The sequence below is a fragment of the Epinephelus fuscoguttatus genome, linkage group LG5 (assembly GCF_011397635.1).
Source record: "Epinephelus fuscoguttatus linkage group LG5, E.fuscoguttatus.final_Chr_v1".
NCBI lineage: Eukaryota > Metazoa > Chordata > Actinopteri > Perciformes > Serranidae > Epinephelus > Epinephelus fuscoguttatus.
The window spans coordinates 46,361,535-46,378,438 of NC_064756.1; positions in this window are offsets into that span (position 1 = coordinate 46,361,535).

The following is a 16,904-nucleotide window of genomic DNA, read 5'->3' on the forward strand; positions in this document are numbered from 1 at the left end:
CCACGCCCGGGATCGAACCGGCAACCTTCTTGCTGTGAGGCGAGAGTGCTAACCACCACACCACCGTGCTGCCCCCACAGATTTTAATCTATTTTTATTTATTTAAATGTCCAGAGATCTAGGATCCAGTGACCAATTTCATATTTGTTTACTTACACAAGCACTTATTTCTTGTTTAGAATAGAAACTCAATAAAATTTGTGTTGTTGACACCGAAAACCTGTAAGGTCTACTTTTTCTACACAGAAAATTCACAGGGGGAATCGATAAGGGAATCGATAAAGAATTGAATCGATAAGCAGAATAGATAATGGCACTGATATCAATAGAATCCTATCAATTCCCATCCCTAGTCACGTAACAGGTTACCACCTGAAATGAACTGTTTGTTGTTTTCATTTTTCATTCATCCACACTGATCCACACCGCTCCACAACCACCAGTGTACCACCAGAAAAAATATCATCCGCAGGTTATTGTGTCATGTCATTATAGACTACATCATACAAGGGTGCCAGTGATTGGAACATCTGGGTTATGCCATACTAAGCGTTATCATGTTCAGTGTTTTTCCATTAATATACCTGCAATGTCTACAACGTGTCCTGTTTTGCTTTTGTATCCTCAGGCTGCTAGAAAGTAGTGGGGATAAGGAGCTGGCCCCTGGTTTGTTTCTTCCTCGTCCCAGTGATTGGCACATCCGGGTGATGTTAGTATATGTTGGATGTGTTTTCATTTACATCCCCTACAACTGCAGAGCAATACCAGCACACAGTCCCCGTCTTATGCATAACTCTCTCTCTCCAGTGCTGCTGTAGATGATTGCCACACCGGGAACCGGCAGGTGGGTCTTCAAGCTCCGGTGTATTAATTTGTACTCGTCATAGTGACTGACTCTCACATCATGCAGTTTGTTATGCTAACCTCAATACTTGTCTATTGTGTTTTATATCAAAGGCCCACAAATATTTATCTACATTTCATAAATGATCAGGCTTTGATCCTCTGCATGACCCTTCCTGTGTCCAAGGCTATTGGATTCGTCTATTTTAAAAGGTCTAGGCTATTGTTCTATATCATCACGCAACTATTAATATAAGCAGTGGATTTTAACACAAAGTGGTAACCACTGTACGTGAATGCATGAATGGGTCAGATGTATAGGAGCTCAGAAGGTGAAAAAGACAGGTCATGTGATAGCTTAGATGAGGAGGAACATCCAGTGCCAAAATATGCCTGGTCCCAGGACACAGTTACACAGAGATGATTTTGGTTACTGGTTTAAAGAAAATAACCAAATAACACAACTTCATCTCCACTCTTCTGATATCAGTCTCCTGTATAATCTTTTGTTTCTATGACCTGAGCTCCTCATCTTCATCTGTCTGCTGATGTAATTTGTGTTCTGTTCATTTCCATCACAAGTGAGCAACACTTGATTTCTACGACAGCTGAAAAAACACAAAATAAGGTGAAAATGGTCATTTGGTCAGAATAAACAATAGAGGAGCCTCTAATGAGGGGACATGCAAACCATCATTTATATTGTGGCACATGCAGTTTTTGTCCCTCCACATATATACTTTTGGTTTTTTTTATAGTATGCTAACAAACATAGTATGCTACATTCTTATCATACATCTAACTATAAAGCAAGGAGACTCTGTCTGCATGTACTGTAAATGTGTCCTTTGCATATCTAGAAGACCATTCATCAGATCTACCTCATGTGCCAGTTGTATTACAAGGGATAGATATCAGTGTCAAAGTTAATGCAATTTGAATTTGCGACACATGCAGTTTTAAACTCATAATTAGGGATGTCAAATTATCGCGTTAATTGCGAATAATTAATTACAGCCATATTTAACTCGCTATGTTTTTTGATCACGTTAATCTCATTTTTAATCTTTGCTGTTTCTGTATGCCACAGAGTTGCCTTTTATAAAATCCGTCTGTAGGCATATGATTGGGCTTCTTTGTGCTTGAGTTGTGGGAGAGCTGCAGCGCTATAGAGCAGAGCCCAGCATCAGCATTGTATGAAAAGCTGTCTGCCCTAGCATGCAAGTATCTGACCTCCCCGGCAACCTCCGTGTAGTTTTCGGGACAATCAGGGCAGGATTCAGGATTCAGGACAACTGCTTGGATTTCGGCACAGTCCCGAAATCCAAGCAGTTGTCCTGAATCCTAAATCCTGAATCCTGCCCTGATTGTCCCGAAAATTACACTAGAGCAGAGTCATTGCCTGATAAAACATTAAAAACTGATCATGGTGGTTGAGTTGTCATGCAGCTCCCACCGGCTGCACATTGGCTGCAGCAGTTCCTACATGAATTATGGGTGTTGTAGTTTGAAGAAGAGAAGACAGCGCAAGTTGCAGCTGCAAGGACAGGGAAAGCGCAGGCAGCCACAAGGAGTGATTTGCACGCTGGCAGTGCAGCCTCTTGTTCTAACTGTTCAAAACTGTTCTATAAACTGATACAGCTGTAACGAATGTACCAGGTGTCTTTTATTTTGTTAGCTTTTATGTTTTTATTAAGTTTAAAGGACAAGTGCACTTACAGTGATCACTTCCATGAAATAAAATGAGAAATTGGAAAAGAGGAAAGTAATTTAGAAAACTGTTAAAATAAAATTAGGGACTGATCACAGATGTATTGTTTCTGTGTGTTTTTACATCTGTTGTTGCGTTGATCTGCAGCTATGCTTTTAAGGAAGTTGACACGTTATGGCAGTCAAGCACCCCCTGGTGGTTGAGACTGAAGGTTGCAGCACTCTTTATTGGGACTAATCTCAAAAACAATAGAATGTAATGGCTAGGTGTACTGCATCTGTGTTCAAGTGTGTTATTGTTGAAAACAATAATTATGACTTTATAAAGCCACTTTTTATAATATATATCAATCTTTTGATCATCTGCCACAATAATGTAATGAATTTAAATGAAAATACCTCAAGTTGAGGGCTTTTCTCAGCAATTTTGAGATGAGATTAAAAAAGAGATTAATTAGATCAGTTAATTACAGATCCTAATTAATTAATCTCTCCATTTTTTTAATCTCTTGACAGCACTATAAAAAAATGAACAGCCTCTTTAGCTCCATGCAGCAGTAGGGGCGGGGCTTCAGGGTCTGCAGCTAGTTATGCATGTCTCGCTAAGTGTATTTCAGGGGTGTTTCTACGGTGACCCTGAAGTGCAAATCACAACGGTAAATCAGAAAACACGACAACAAATCAAAAAACACAACAACAAAACAGACAACACAACAGCAAATCAGAAAACACAACAAAACAGAAAACACGACAAATTACTAAACATGACAACAAATCAGAAAACACAACAACAAATTACTAAACACAACAACAAAACAGAAAACAAAATGTCAAATTACTAAACACAACAACAAAACAGAAAACAAAACGACAAATTACTAAACACAACAAAACAGAGAACACAACAACATATCAAAAAACGCAACAACAAAACAGAAAACACAACAAAAAATCAAAAAACACAACAACAAAACAGAAAACACAACAACAAATTACTAAACACAACAACAAAACAGAAAACACAACAACAAATTAAAGCTGCAAGCAGCGATGAACGGGATCTCGGGCTCTCGCTGTCGGCCTCCAGCTCACGTAGACAGTGCGAATTATTCGTAAGAGTCAAAATGTCGATAAAACAAGCAATGTCAAGAGAACGCAAGGTCATTTTTGGCAATAGAGGGACTTTATATTACAGTACATTACAGTATGTATTTAATTTTCAACCGATGTATTAACTAAAATGTACCTGTGATTTGTCAGGTATGGAAACAAAATGTCTTGTTCAAAACATTCACATTGAAATGAAATACACTGTCATGATTAAGTAATTATATAATGTTAACAGCAACATGGTGTCTGTCCTACTGTTAAGAATTGAAGTGTTCCCCATGTACTGTAAAAAACAAAGGTCTGTGGTGACATTACTCCTGCTTTGTTGTGTAACACATTGTGATGTAACTACATGAATATAAAAATACATAATATACATTTTAACAGGATAACAAATATTAGCATGGAGAAAACATGAATTATATAGGAAAGTAAATCATAAAAGAAAACGTTTTTTTACAAAGACTAAAGTGGTGATTAAACAAAGGAACTTGTAATTTTGGAGTGTAACATTTCCTCAAAGATGTGTATACTTTCCTGATGTAACAGCAGGCAGACACTAGTTAATTGCAGTGGAGAAACTGAGCAGGACTACATGTATTTCATCGTGTACTCAGGGGTTAAAGTTCTCCGGAACAGCGCCGGATTTCCGGTGTGGCGAAGTTTCTGTCCGGCACGGGCAGAAGTGCTCTGCAGTGCGAGCATTTCACTCGCATTTGCCCCTAAAAATATATGTGTGCGAACCGGGAAAATGATTTAGACGCACAGTGTGCGAGTAAACACAGCCTACTGTTTACCATAATCGGCATCGGACGTTTTTTCATTGATAATCGATCAAATAAATGTATTTTAAAACTCCCTCCTTTGGCTCTGATACAGCTGCCTTGCTCCCCACCTGCAGTCCCCACTGCACTGGGCTTTGTAACAATGTCCCCAGTGTTGCCAACTCCTCAGTAAGAAAAGTAGCTATTGGCTGTCCTAAATGTCGCCATAGATATATATACATAGATGCTGCATCCTGGCTTGTGGGCTGCCTCAATACCGCCGCCATCTTGCCTAGGTGCTCTGACCGGTTCAGACCCGTGTTAGACTTGGCAAAAATGCCACATTTTTGCTCTGCATTTGGGTGTACTAACGAAAGAAGTGTTAAAACCAAGCAGAAGGGAATAACATTCCACAGGTAAGAAGTTGTTTTACAATATTTTACTGTTATGAAAATGTTTAATGAGATATGAAAAAGTGATCCTTCTTTTAAGCTAATCAAGTAAAGTAACTGTCCTGATCTGGTCCTAACGCCAAATTAAAGCTGCAAGCAGCGTTTGGCGGGACCTCGCACTCGCGCCCGTTTCAGCCCCCAGCTTACGTCGTCATCGTGAATTATTTAGAAATATCAAACATATTGCCACAAACATCAGAAAATCCTTACAGAGCTGAATGGTTTGATGTTTGAATGCTTTCTGTAGCTGTAGGCATGCATAAGTGATGTCACAATATGCAAATTAGATCACCGAATTTACTCCCATCAGATTCCTCTTCCTTTATTTTGAGGATTAGATGAGAAAAACAACACAAAACAAAACAAATCTACTGTGTAAATATGTTCAAAATGCGTATTTACTGATATTTATGAAATCCAATATGGCTGCCGCCTAGTGATGCCACAATCTGCAAATTGGATGAGTTAATTTACTCCCATCAGATTCCCTTCCCTTTTTTTCAGGATGAGATGACAAAAACAACACAAAACAAAATAAATATACTTGTAAATATGTTCAAAATGTTGTTTTACTTAGATTTATGAAATCCAATATGGCCGCCACCTAATGATGCCACAATATGCAAATTAGATGAATTAATTTATTCCCATCAGATTCCTGTTCCTTTATTTTGAGGATGAGATGACAAAAACAACACAAAACAAAAGAAATCTACTGTGTAAATATGTTCAAAATGCATATTTACTGATATTTATGAAATCCAATGTGGCTGCCGCCTAGTGACGACACATTATGCAAATTAGATGAGTTAATTTACAGGCCACAGTGGCCATTTTAGTGCACCTAGGTGGTGCTAGAGAGCCCATTTTGACACTTTCCGGGTTAATAATGTGTGTTTGCTGTTTGAAATGAAGATTCTGCTGCTGTAATCTGTCCTTTAAAGATTGTGAGACACACAGACCAGAGAGCCGTGTGTGCGTGTCTGTGTGTGCAGCCGTTGTCATGGCGATTAATGACTTGTCAGCACCTGTGGCACACACAGACAGCTCAGGAGAGCAGCTCACCAAAGGCTGTTTATAATGGGTTTTAACTCCTCGAACAAATGCTTCGCATGCCCAAACCGTTGGTCCAAGCAAGAAAATAAAGTGATTTTGAGAGACAGCCACTTCTCGTGAACGCACGTGCCGCGTTTTATATTTCTACAGTCAAAAATGTGGTCAGGGGAGCGAGTTTAAAATGTGTTGCACCTAAGCTGTTTCCAGAAATTTCTCCTCTGAGTTTACATGGGAGTGAATGAGAAAAAAATCGGCGCTCCCTTCGCTTTGGAGCCACTCAGCAAAGATGTGTACGTGTGAGAGATTCCATGTCAACATATCTGCGAGCAGGACAAATTTTCCTACGTTTTGTGGTATAAATTGTGTCTGTACAGTGAAAATTGTGGCCATGGCAGCGAGTTAAAGACAAAAGTTTTAGACGATTTTTAGAGCCCTCTCCACTCTAGCTCACAGCATTCCATGCAATACACACCCATTGTAAACTGAGAATTTCTCCACTTTTGCTCATGGTACTTTGAGAGGCACCGATCATAACCGTGAATAGATTTGAAAAAGATGACCACTTGAGTGAATAGATGAGTCGCGGGGAAACATTTGAGAGTTGGAATAGAGTCTGTAGCACAAAGTATGGAGACGCTGTAAATGCTAGAAAAAGCCCGAAGATTGGTCTCTTTCTCCCCCCTGCTGCCATTCATTTCCTATGGGACAGCTTTCGAAGATCGTCAGGATGTTTTTGTGACATCTCACCTTATGGAGGCCACAAAATCCAAACGAAGCGAGTAATGAAAAAGTTACGCACAACTTTTGATTAGGAGTTGATCTGTAATCTGTGCAAGTTTGAAGTCGATAGGATAAACGCTGTATGAGAAGATGATTTTTTAGGAAAGGCAGTTTTAAGGCAAAATCTTACTTTGAAAGGGCAAATATCTCACTTCCTGTTGGATTTAGGTCAGGGATGTCAGCGCGTGATTTTTAGGTCTTGATGAGACGAACACGCCACTTTTGGTTTCATGTTTCTATGACGTTCCTACAGGCCGTGGCGGCCATTTTTGTGTGCCTAGGTGGCGCTAGAGAGCCCATTTTGGCACTTTAGGGGTTAATGTCACCATTTTATAAAATTTTTCACCGGTTCTGATGTGCGTGCCAATTTTGGTGAGTTTTTGAGCATGTTTAGGGGGTCAAATTCCAGTTCAAAGAGGCGGCGGGAGAAAGAATAATAATAATTAAAGCTGCAAGCAGCGTTTGGCGGGACCTCGCACTCGCGCCCATTTCCGCCCCCAGCTTATGTCGACATATTGCCACAAACATCAGAAAATCCTTACAGAGCTGAACGTTTTGATGTTTGAATGCTTTCTGTAGCTGTAGGTATGTACAAGTGATGTCACATTATGCAAATTAGATGAGCGAATTTCTTCCCATCAGATTCCTCTTCCTTTATTTTGAGGAAGACGACAAAAACAACACAAAACAAAATAAATCTACTGTGTAAATGTTGGTCCAAACTGTTGGTCCAATCATGAAAATAATGTGATGATGAGAGAGATAAAGTTATACAGAAGATCTCTTTAGTAGCAGTTGAGGTGGCATGTGTGCATCTTTAAAACTGATAAAATAAACAGTGTAGGAGGAGATGTGTTTTCTTGAGACCACGTTTGAGGCGAAATCTTACTTTGAAAGGTCAAATAGCTCACTTCCTGTTGGAATCAGGTCCTGGGTGTCAATGCGTGATTTGTAAGTCAAACACACCAGTTTTGGTTTGATCTTGATACGACATCCCTACGGGCTGTAGTGGCCATTTTAGTGTGTCTAGGTGGCGCTAGAGAGCCCATTTTGGCACTGTAGTGGTTAATAATGTGTATTTGCTGTTTCAAATGAAGTTTCTGCTGCTGTAATCTGTCCTTTATAGATTGTGAGACACACAGACAGAGAGAGCCGTGTGGCTGTGTGTGTGTCTGTGTGTGTGTGCAGCCGTTGTCATGGCGATTAATGACTTGTCAGCACCTGTGGCACACACAGACAGCTAAGGAGAGCAGCTCACCAAAGGCTGTTTATAATGGGTTTTAACTCCTTGAACAAATGCTTCGCATGCCCAAACCGTTGGTCCAAGCAAGAAAATAAAGTGATTTTGAGAGACAGCCACTTCTCGTGAACGCACGTGTCGCGTTTTATATTTCTCGAGTCAAAAATGTGGTCAGGGGAGCGAGTTTAAAATGTGTTGCACCTAAGCTGTTTCCAGAAATTTCTCCTCTGAGTTTACATGGGAGTGAATGAGAGAAAAATCAGCGCTCCCTTCGCTTTGGAGCCACTCAGCAAAAATGTGTACGTGTGAGAGATTCCATGTCAACATATCTCTGCGAGCAGGACAAATTTTCCTACGTTTTGTGGTATAAATTGTGTCTGTACAGTGAAAATTGTGGCCATGGCAGCGAGTTAAAGACAAAAGTTTTAGACGATTTTTAGAGCCCTCTCCACTCTAGCTCACAGCATTCCATGCAACACACACCCATTGTAAAGTGAGAATTTCTCCACTTTTGCTCATGGTACTTTGAGAGGCACAGATCAAAACGATAAAAGATATGAAAAGATGAAAACATGAGTGAATAGATGAGACCTGTGGCAACATTTGAGAGTTGGAATGGAGTCTGTAGCACAAAGTATGGAGACGCTGTAAATGCTAGAAAAAGCCCGAAGATTGGTCTCTTTCTCCCCCCCGCTGCCATTCATTTCCTATGGGACAGCTTTGGAAGATCGTCAGGGACGTTTTCTGACATCTCACCTTATGGAGGCCACAAAATCCAAACGAAGCGAGTAATGAAAAAGTTACGCACAACTTTTGATTAGAAGGAGTTGATCTGTAATCTGTGCAAGTTTGAAGTCGATAGGATAAACGCTGTATGAGAAGATTTTTTAGGAAAGGCAGTTTTAAGGCAAAATCTTACTTTGAAAGGGCAAATATCTCACTTCCTGTTGGATTTAGGTCAGGGGTGTCAGCGCGTGATTTTTAGGTCTTGATGAGACGAACACGCCACTTTTGGTCTCATGTTTCTATGACGTTCCTACAGGCCATGGCGGCCATTTTTGTGTGCCTCGGTGGCGCTAGAGAGCCCATTTTGGCACTTTAGGGGTTAATGTCACCATTTTATAAAATTTTTCACCGGTTCTGATGTGCGTGCCAATTTTGGTGAGTTTTTGAGCATGTTTAGGGGGTCAAATTCCAGTTCAAAGAGGCGGCGGAAGAAAGAATAAAGAATAAAGAATAAAGAATAATAATAATTAAAGCTGCAAGCAGCATTTGGCGGGACCTCGCACTCGCGCCCATTTCCGCCTCCAGCCTATTTCGTCACTGTGAATTATTTAGAAATATCAAACATATTGCCACAAACATCAGAAAATCCTTACAGAGCAGAACGTTTTGATGTTTGAATGCTTTCTGTAGCTGTAGGTATGTACAAGTGATGTCACATTATGCAAATTAGATGAGCGAATTTCTTCCCATCAGATTCCTCTTCCTTTATTTTGAGGAAGAGACGACAAAAACAACACAAAACAAAATGAATCTACTGTGTAAATGTTGGTCCAAACTGTTGGTCCAATCATGAAAATAATGTGATGATGAGAGAGATAAAGTTATACAGAAGATCTGTTTAGTAGCAGTTGAGGTGGCATGTGTGCATCTTTAAAACTGATAAAATAAACGGTGTAGGAGGAGATGTGTTTTCTTGAGAACACGTTTGAGGCGAAATCTTACTTTGAAAGGTCAAATAGCTCACTTCCTGTTGGAATCAGGTCCTGGGTGTCAATGCGTGATTTGTAAGTCAAACACACCAGTTTTGGTTTGATCTTGATACGACATTCCTACGGGCTGTAGTGGCCATTTTAGTGCGTCTAGGTGGCGCTAGAGAGCCCCTTTTGGCACTGTAGGGGTTAATAATGTGTATTTGCTGTTTCAAATGAAGTTTCTGCTGCTGTAATCTGTCCTTTAAAGATTGTGAGACAGACAGAGAGAGCCGTGTGGCTGTGTGTGTGTCTGTGTGTGTGTGCAGCCGTTGTCATGGCGATTAATGACTTGTCAGCACCTGTGGCACACACAGACAGCTAAGGAGAGCAGCTCACCAAAGGCTGTTTATAATGGGTTTTAACTCCTCGAACAAATGCTTCGCATGCCCAAACCGTTGGTCCAAGCAAGAAAATAAAGTGATTTTGAGAGACAGCCACTTCTCGTGAACGCACGCGTGCGCGTTTTATATTTCTCGAGTCAAAAATGTGGTCAGGGAGCGAGTTTAAAATGTGTTGCACCTAAGCTGTTTCCAGAAATTTCTCCTCTGAGTTTACATGGGAGTGAATGAGAGAAAAATCGGCGCTCCCTTCGCTTTGGAGCCACTCAGCAAAAATGTGTACGTGTGAGAGATTCCATGTCAACATATCTGCAAGCAGGACAAATTTTCCTACGTTTTGTGGTATAAATTGTGTCTGTACAGTGAAAATTGTGGCCATGGCAGCAAGTTAAAGACAAAAGTTTTAGACGATTTTTAGAGCCCTCTCCACTCTAGCTCACAGCATTCCATGCAACACACACCCATTGTAAAGTGAGAATTTCTCCACTTTTGCTCATGGTACTTTGAGAGGCACAGATCAAAAACGGTAAAAGATATGAAAAAGATGAAAACATGAGTGAATAGATGAGACCTGTGGCAACATTTGAGAGTTGGAATGGAGTCTGTAGCACAAAGTATGGAGACGCTGTAAATGCTAGAAAAAGCCCGAAGATTGGTCTCTTTCTCCCCCCCGCTGCCATTCATTTCCTATGGGACAGCTTTGGAAGATCGTCAGGACGTTTTTCTGACATCTCACCTTATGGAGGCCACAAAATCCAAACGCAGCGAGTAATGAAAAAGTTACGCACAACTTTTGATTAGAAGGAGTTGATCTGTAATCTGTGCAAGTTTGAAGTCGATAGGATAAACGCTGTATGAGAAGATGATTTTTTTTAGGAAAGGCAGTTTTAAGGCAAAATCTTACTTTGAAAGGGCAAATATGTCACTTCCTGTTGGATTTAGGTCAGGGGTGTCAGCGCGTGATTTTTAGGTCTTGATGAGACGAACACGCCACTTTTGGTTTCATGTTGCTATGACGTTCCTACAGGCCGTGGCGGCCATTTTGGTGTGCCTAGGTGGCGCTAGAGAGCCCATTTTGGCACTTTAGGGGTTAATGTCACCATTTTATAAAATTTTTCACCGGTTCTGATGTGCGTGCCAATTTTGGTGAGTTTTTGAGCATGTTTAGGGGGTCAAATTCCAGTTCAAAGAGGCGGCGGAAGAAAGAATAAAGAATAAAGAATAAAGAATAATAATAATAATAAACACAGCAAAAACAATAGTGTCCTCGCCTTCGGCGAGGGCTGGTCAGTGAGAAAAAATGCGGCAAAAACTATAGGGAGGGTCCTCGCCTTTGGCGAGGACTTCTTTGTGAGTAGTCCACTACTGTTGGGCCCGGTCACTTATAAACGCACGCAGCAAAAACAAGAGGGTCCTCGCCTCCTTGAGCAGTCCTCTGCCTCTAGGCTCGGTCCCTAATTAAAGCTGCAAGCAGCGTTTGGCGGGACCTCGCACTCGCGCCCGTTTTGGCCCCCAGCATATGTCGTCACTGTGAATTATTCAGAAACATCAAACATATTGCCACAAACATCAGAAAATCCTTACAGAGCTGAACGGTTTGATGTTTGAATGTTTTCTGTAGTTGCAGGTATGCAGAAGTGATGTCACATTATGCAAATTAGATGGGCGAATTTATTCCCATCAGATTCCTCTTCCTTCATTTTGAGGAAGACATGACAAAAACAACACAAAACAAAATAAATCTACTGTGTAAATGTGTTCAAAATGTTTTTTGACTGAGATTTATGAAATCCAATATGGCTGCCTGCTGGTGATGCCACAGTATGCAAATTGGATGAGTTAATTTACTCCTATCACAAACTTTGGGTCATGATGAATAGTTTTCTCATTTACAGTATGCCTTTATCTGTCACCACTTTCAAGCCACAGCCTTTTGAAATGTTGAAATGAAAATGGAATATTTTCCTCAATTAACTCTGGCACCTAAAGGGTTAAAATGGAGATGCTGCCCCTGTCATGTCTGAATGTAAGATCTAGAAACGCACAGACATCATGTTTCTGTGAGTTTGTGTGTGACAGCGGTTGCCATGGTAATTAAGTAGGCGCACCTGGCAGAAGAGCAGAGAGAGACAGACACCTCTTTTAGTGGAGATTTAACTCCTCGAACAAGTTCTTCCCATTCCCAAACTGTTGGTCCAATCATGAAAATAATGTGATGATGAGAGAGATAAAGTTATACAGAAGATCTGTTTAGTAGCAGTTGAGGTGGCATGTGTGCATCTTTAAAACTGATAAAATAAACGGTGGAGGAGGAGATGTGTTTTTTTGAGAACACGTTTGAGGCGAAATCTTACTTTGAAAGGTCAAATAGCTCACTTCCTGTTGGAATCAGGTCATGGGTGTCAATGCGTGATTTGTAAGTCAAACACACCAGTTTTAGTTTGATCTTGATACGACATTCCTACGGGCTGCAGTGGCCATTTTAGTGCGTCTAGGTGGCACTAGAGAGCCCATTTTGGCACTGTAGGGGTTAATAATGTGTATTTGCTGTTTCAAATGAAGTTTCTGCTGCTGTAATCTGTCCTTTAAAGATTGTGAGACACACAGACAGAGCTGTGTGTCTGTGTGTGTGTGTGTGTGTGTGTGTGTGTGTGTGTGTGTGCAGCCGTTGTCATGGCGATTAATGACTTGTCAGCACCTGTGGCACACACAGACAGCTAAGGAGAGCAGCTCACCAAAGGCTGTTTATAATGGGTTTTAACTCCTCGAACAAATGCTTCGCATGCCCAAACCGTTGGTCCAAGCAAGAAAATAAAGTGATTTTGAGAGACAGCCACGTCTTGTGAACGCACGTGTCGCGTTTTATATTTCTCGAGTCAAAAATGTGGTCAGGGGAGCGAGTTTAAAATGTGTTGCACCTAAGCTGTTTCCAGAAATTTCTCCTCTGAGTTTACATGGGAGTGAATGAGAAAAAAATGGGTGCTCCCTTCGCTTTGGAGCCACTCAGCAAAAATGTGTACGTGTGAGAGATTCCATGTCAACATATCTGCGAGCAGGACAAATTTTCCTACGTTTTGTGGTATAAATTGTGTCTGTACAGTGAAAATTGTGGCCATGGCAGCGAGTTAAAGACAAAAGTTTGAGACGATTTTTAGAGCCCTCTCCACTCTAGCTCACAGCATTCCATGCAATACACACCCATTGTAAACTGAGAATTTCTCCACTTTTGCTCATGGTACTTTGAGAGGCACCGATCAAAAACGATAAAAGATATGAAAAGATGAAAACATGAGTGAATAGATGAGACCTGTGGCAACATTTGAGAGTTGGAATGGAGTCTGTAGCACAAAGTATGGAGACGCTGTAAATGCTAGAAAAAGCCCGAAGATTGGTCTCTTTCTCCCCCCTGCTGCCATTCATTTCCTATGGGACAGCTTTGGAAGATCGTCAGGACGTTTTTCTGACATCTCACCTTATGGAGGCCACAAAATCCAAACGAAGCGAGTAATGAAAAAGTTACGCACAACTTTTGATTAGAAGGAGTTGATCTGTAATCTGTGCAAGTTTGAAGTCGATAGGATAAACGCTGTATGAGAAGATGATTTTTTTAGGAAAGGCAGTTTTAAGGCAAAATCTTACTTTGAAAGGGCAAATACGTCACTTCCTGTTGGATTTAGGTCAGTGTCAGCGTGATTTTTAGGTCTTGATGAGACGAACACGGCACTTTTGGTTTCATGTTTCTACGACGTTCCTACAGGCCGTGGCGGCCATTTTTGTGTGCCTAGGTGGCGCTAGAGAGCCCATTTTGGCACTTCAGGGGTTAATGTCACCATTTTATAAAAATTTTCACCGGTTCTGATGTGCGTGCCAATTTTGGTGAGTTTTTGACCATGTTTAGGGGGTCAAATTCCAGTTCAAAGTGGCGGCGGAAGAAAGAAATAATAATAATAATTAAAGCTGCAAGCAGCGTTTGGCGGGACCTCGCACTCGCGCCCCTTTCGGCCTTCAGCGAATTATTTAGAAATATGACACATATTGCCACTAACATCAGAAAATCCTTACAGAGCTGAACGGTTTGATGTCTGAATGCTTTCTGTAGCTGTAGGTATGTAGAAGTGATGTCACAATATGCAAATTAGATGAGTTAATTTACTCCCATCTGATTCCCCTCCCTTTTTTTTTGAGGATGAGATGACAAAAACAACACAAAACAAAATAAATCTACTGCGTAAATATGTTCAGAATGGTGTTTTACTGAGATTCATGAAATCCAACATGGCTGCCATGTAGTGACACCTCAATATGCAAATTAGATTAGGTAATTTAGTCCCATCAGATTCTTGTTCCCTCATTTCGAGGTTGAGATGACTAAAACAGCACAAAATAAAAGAAATGTACTGTGTAAATATGTTCAAAAGGCTTTTTTAGTGATATGTATGAAATCCAATATGGCCACCACCTAGTGACGTAATGATATGCAAATTAGTTAAAATGAGTTAATTTACTCCCAGGACAAACTTTGTGTCATGATGAATAGTTTTCTCATTTACAGTATGGCTTTATGTCTCACCACTTTCAAGCCACAACCTTTTCAAATGTTGAAATGACAATGGAATATTTTCCTCAGTAAAGTCTGGCACCTAAAGGGTTACAATGGAGATTGTGCTCCTGTCATGTCTGCATAGGGCTCGGTCCCTAATCATAATAAACGCAGTAAAAACAATAGCATCCTTGCCTTTGGCGAGGACTGCTCTGCAAGAATAAACGCAGCAAAAACAATAGGGGGGGTCCTTGCCTTTGGCGAGGACTGCTCTGTGACCAGTCCTCTGCCTTCAGGCTCGGTCCCTAATAAAAGCAGTAACCGTTTTAAGACTGTCTCCTTGTCCACACTGTTTGTTTGGATTTTTAGCGTTAAAGTGCAGGCGTTATCAAACTGCACTGGAAAATAAACCATCACGATATGGACCTTTTTAGCTCAAACTTCTACAACTGAAATGGTTGCAAAAAGTGGTCCCTTGAGTCACAAGTTATGGCAGTTGTTTTGTAGTTTGTGGCATTTTGTAGCTTCAATCTGAACGTTTGATTTGACTTACTCTGCTGTTAGTTTGGTTTACTTGTTAAACCTATCTAACCTCAAACGCAGCTGTAAAATGATTGTAATAGTGTCTGTATAAATAATGACATTATCTAACACATGTAATGACCTAATAATGTAAACAGGTCCAGGGCTCAACAATAAGGATTGCCCGATTGCCCGGGGCAAGTAAAACTCGCGGTCGGGCATGTAAACTAACAACCTCACTTGCCCGATCGGGCAAGTTGCTAAAAATAGTAAAATTTAACGACTAATTGATAAAATAAATGTATTTTAAAACGTGCTCTTCTGCTCTGATGCAGGCGCGTGGCGGAGTTCCGCCACACACACAGGTGAGCACGCTAGAGCGGCTCGGGCCGCATTTTCCTGACCAAACCTGACCCCGAGCCCGGTGCAGTTTGTCAGCTGACAAAGTTATTGAAATGGACAGTGTGTAAATAACCACCAACAGACTGCTGTTACGCACAGACAAACATGCTGCTTGCACAGCAGCTCAGTACTGCACTCATACAGAGCTTGTGTTGCGTTCAGGCGTTGTCACGTAAATAACAACTTCCAACACTTAAATAGGTCATAGCACAAAACAGCAGCATGTCAAGTGACTTTTTACTTTATTATTAGTGCTGCACGATTAACCTAATCGCAATCGCGATGTCAGGCTGTGCGATTACATAACCGCATAAAAGACTGCGATTTGCGATTTAATGTAGGCTAAATAAATGTTAACGTGTGTGCCTGTGAACGTGACTGCCTCTCCTGTAGTGTGTGGAGTTTGTTGACATCACGCCCACAAACTATCCTGGTGCGTGCAGCCGGTGTGCAGCAGTGACCAACACAGACGCTGAAGAAGAGCATGAGCACAACCATGTACAGGCTGAGTTGGTGGCAAAAAAAACGTCTGTTACATGGCGATACTTTGGATTCAGGTACGGCGACGTTGAACAGAAAGACGTGCTGTGTAAGTGTAAAAGTTGAAGTCGCCACGTCCCGCAGCAACACTACCAATCTATATCAACACTTGAGACAACACAGCACAGGGAAAAGTAGGAAGAGTGCATGCGAGAGAAAGCCGAGCCGTGTAACGTTAAAGACAAAGAGACAACTGAAAGCCGCCAGAGCCTCATAAAACAACATCCAAGCACGGTTAAGCAAACATTTGTAAGTGTCACAGGGAAATCATGGACTCCATAACAAATGAAAAATTGAGCAATTTTGCTCTGTTTCGGCCCACATGACATGCTGCTGCGTTGTGCTATGGCGTGCTGGAATTTGTCATTTACGTGACAACGCCTGAACGCAACACAGGCTCGCTCCGCTGTGTGTACAGTTTATGTTTATTTTATTTAAGAAGGGACAGTGCACATTAATTAACATAATCACTTAAGTCACGTAAATGTGCCAAATTTAGCCATACAGGCTAATTTTCATCTGCAGATGTGCTGCGCTGCTGTGTGAGCAGCGTGTTTGACTGTGCTCAGTCTGTTAACGGTCATTGACACACTGTCTGTCCATAATAATAACTATGTCAGGTCAGTGCCCCCCTAATATAATGTAGGGGAAACACTGAATCAAGCAAAAAGACTCATGATACCATTTATTTATTACATTTTATTGTAATTATATTGTAATTGCAAATCGCAATATTGTCCACCATAATCACAGTCGCACATTTTTATCAAATCGTGCAGCACTATTTACTATATTCAATAAAACTGTATGTTCCTAAATCTTGAGACACCTCATATGTAAGCTAGACAGA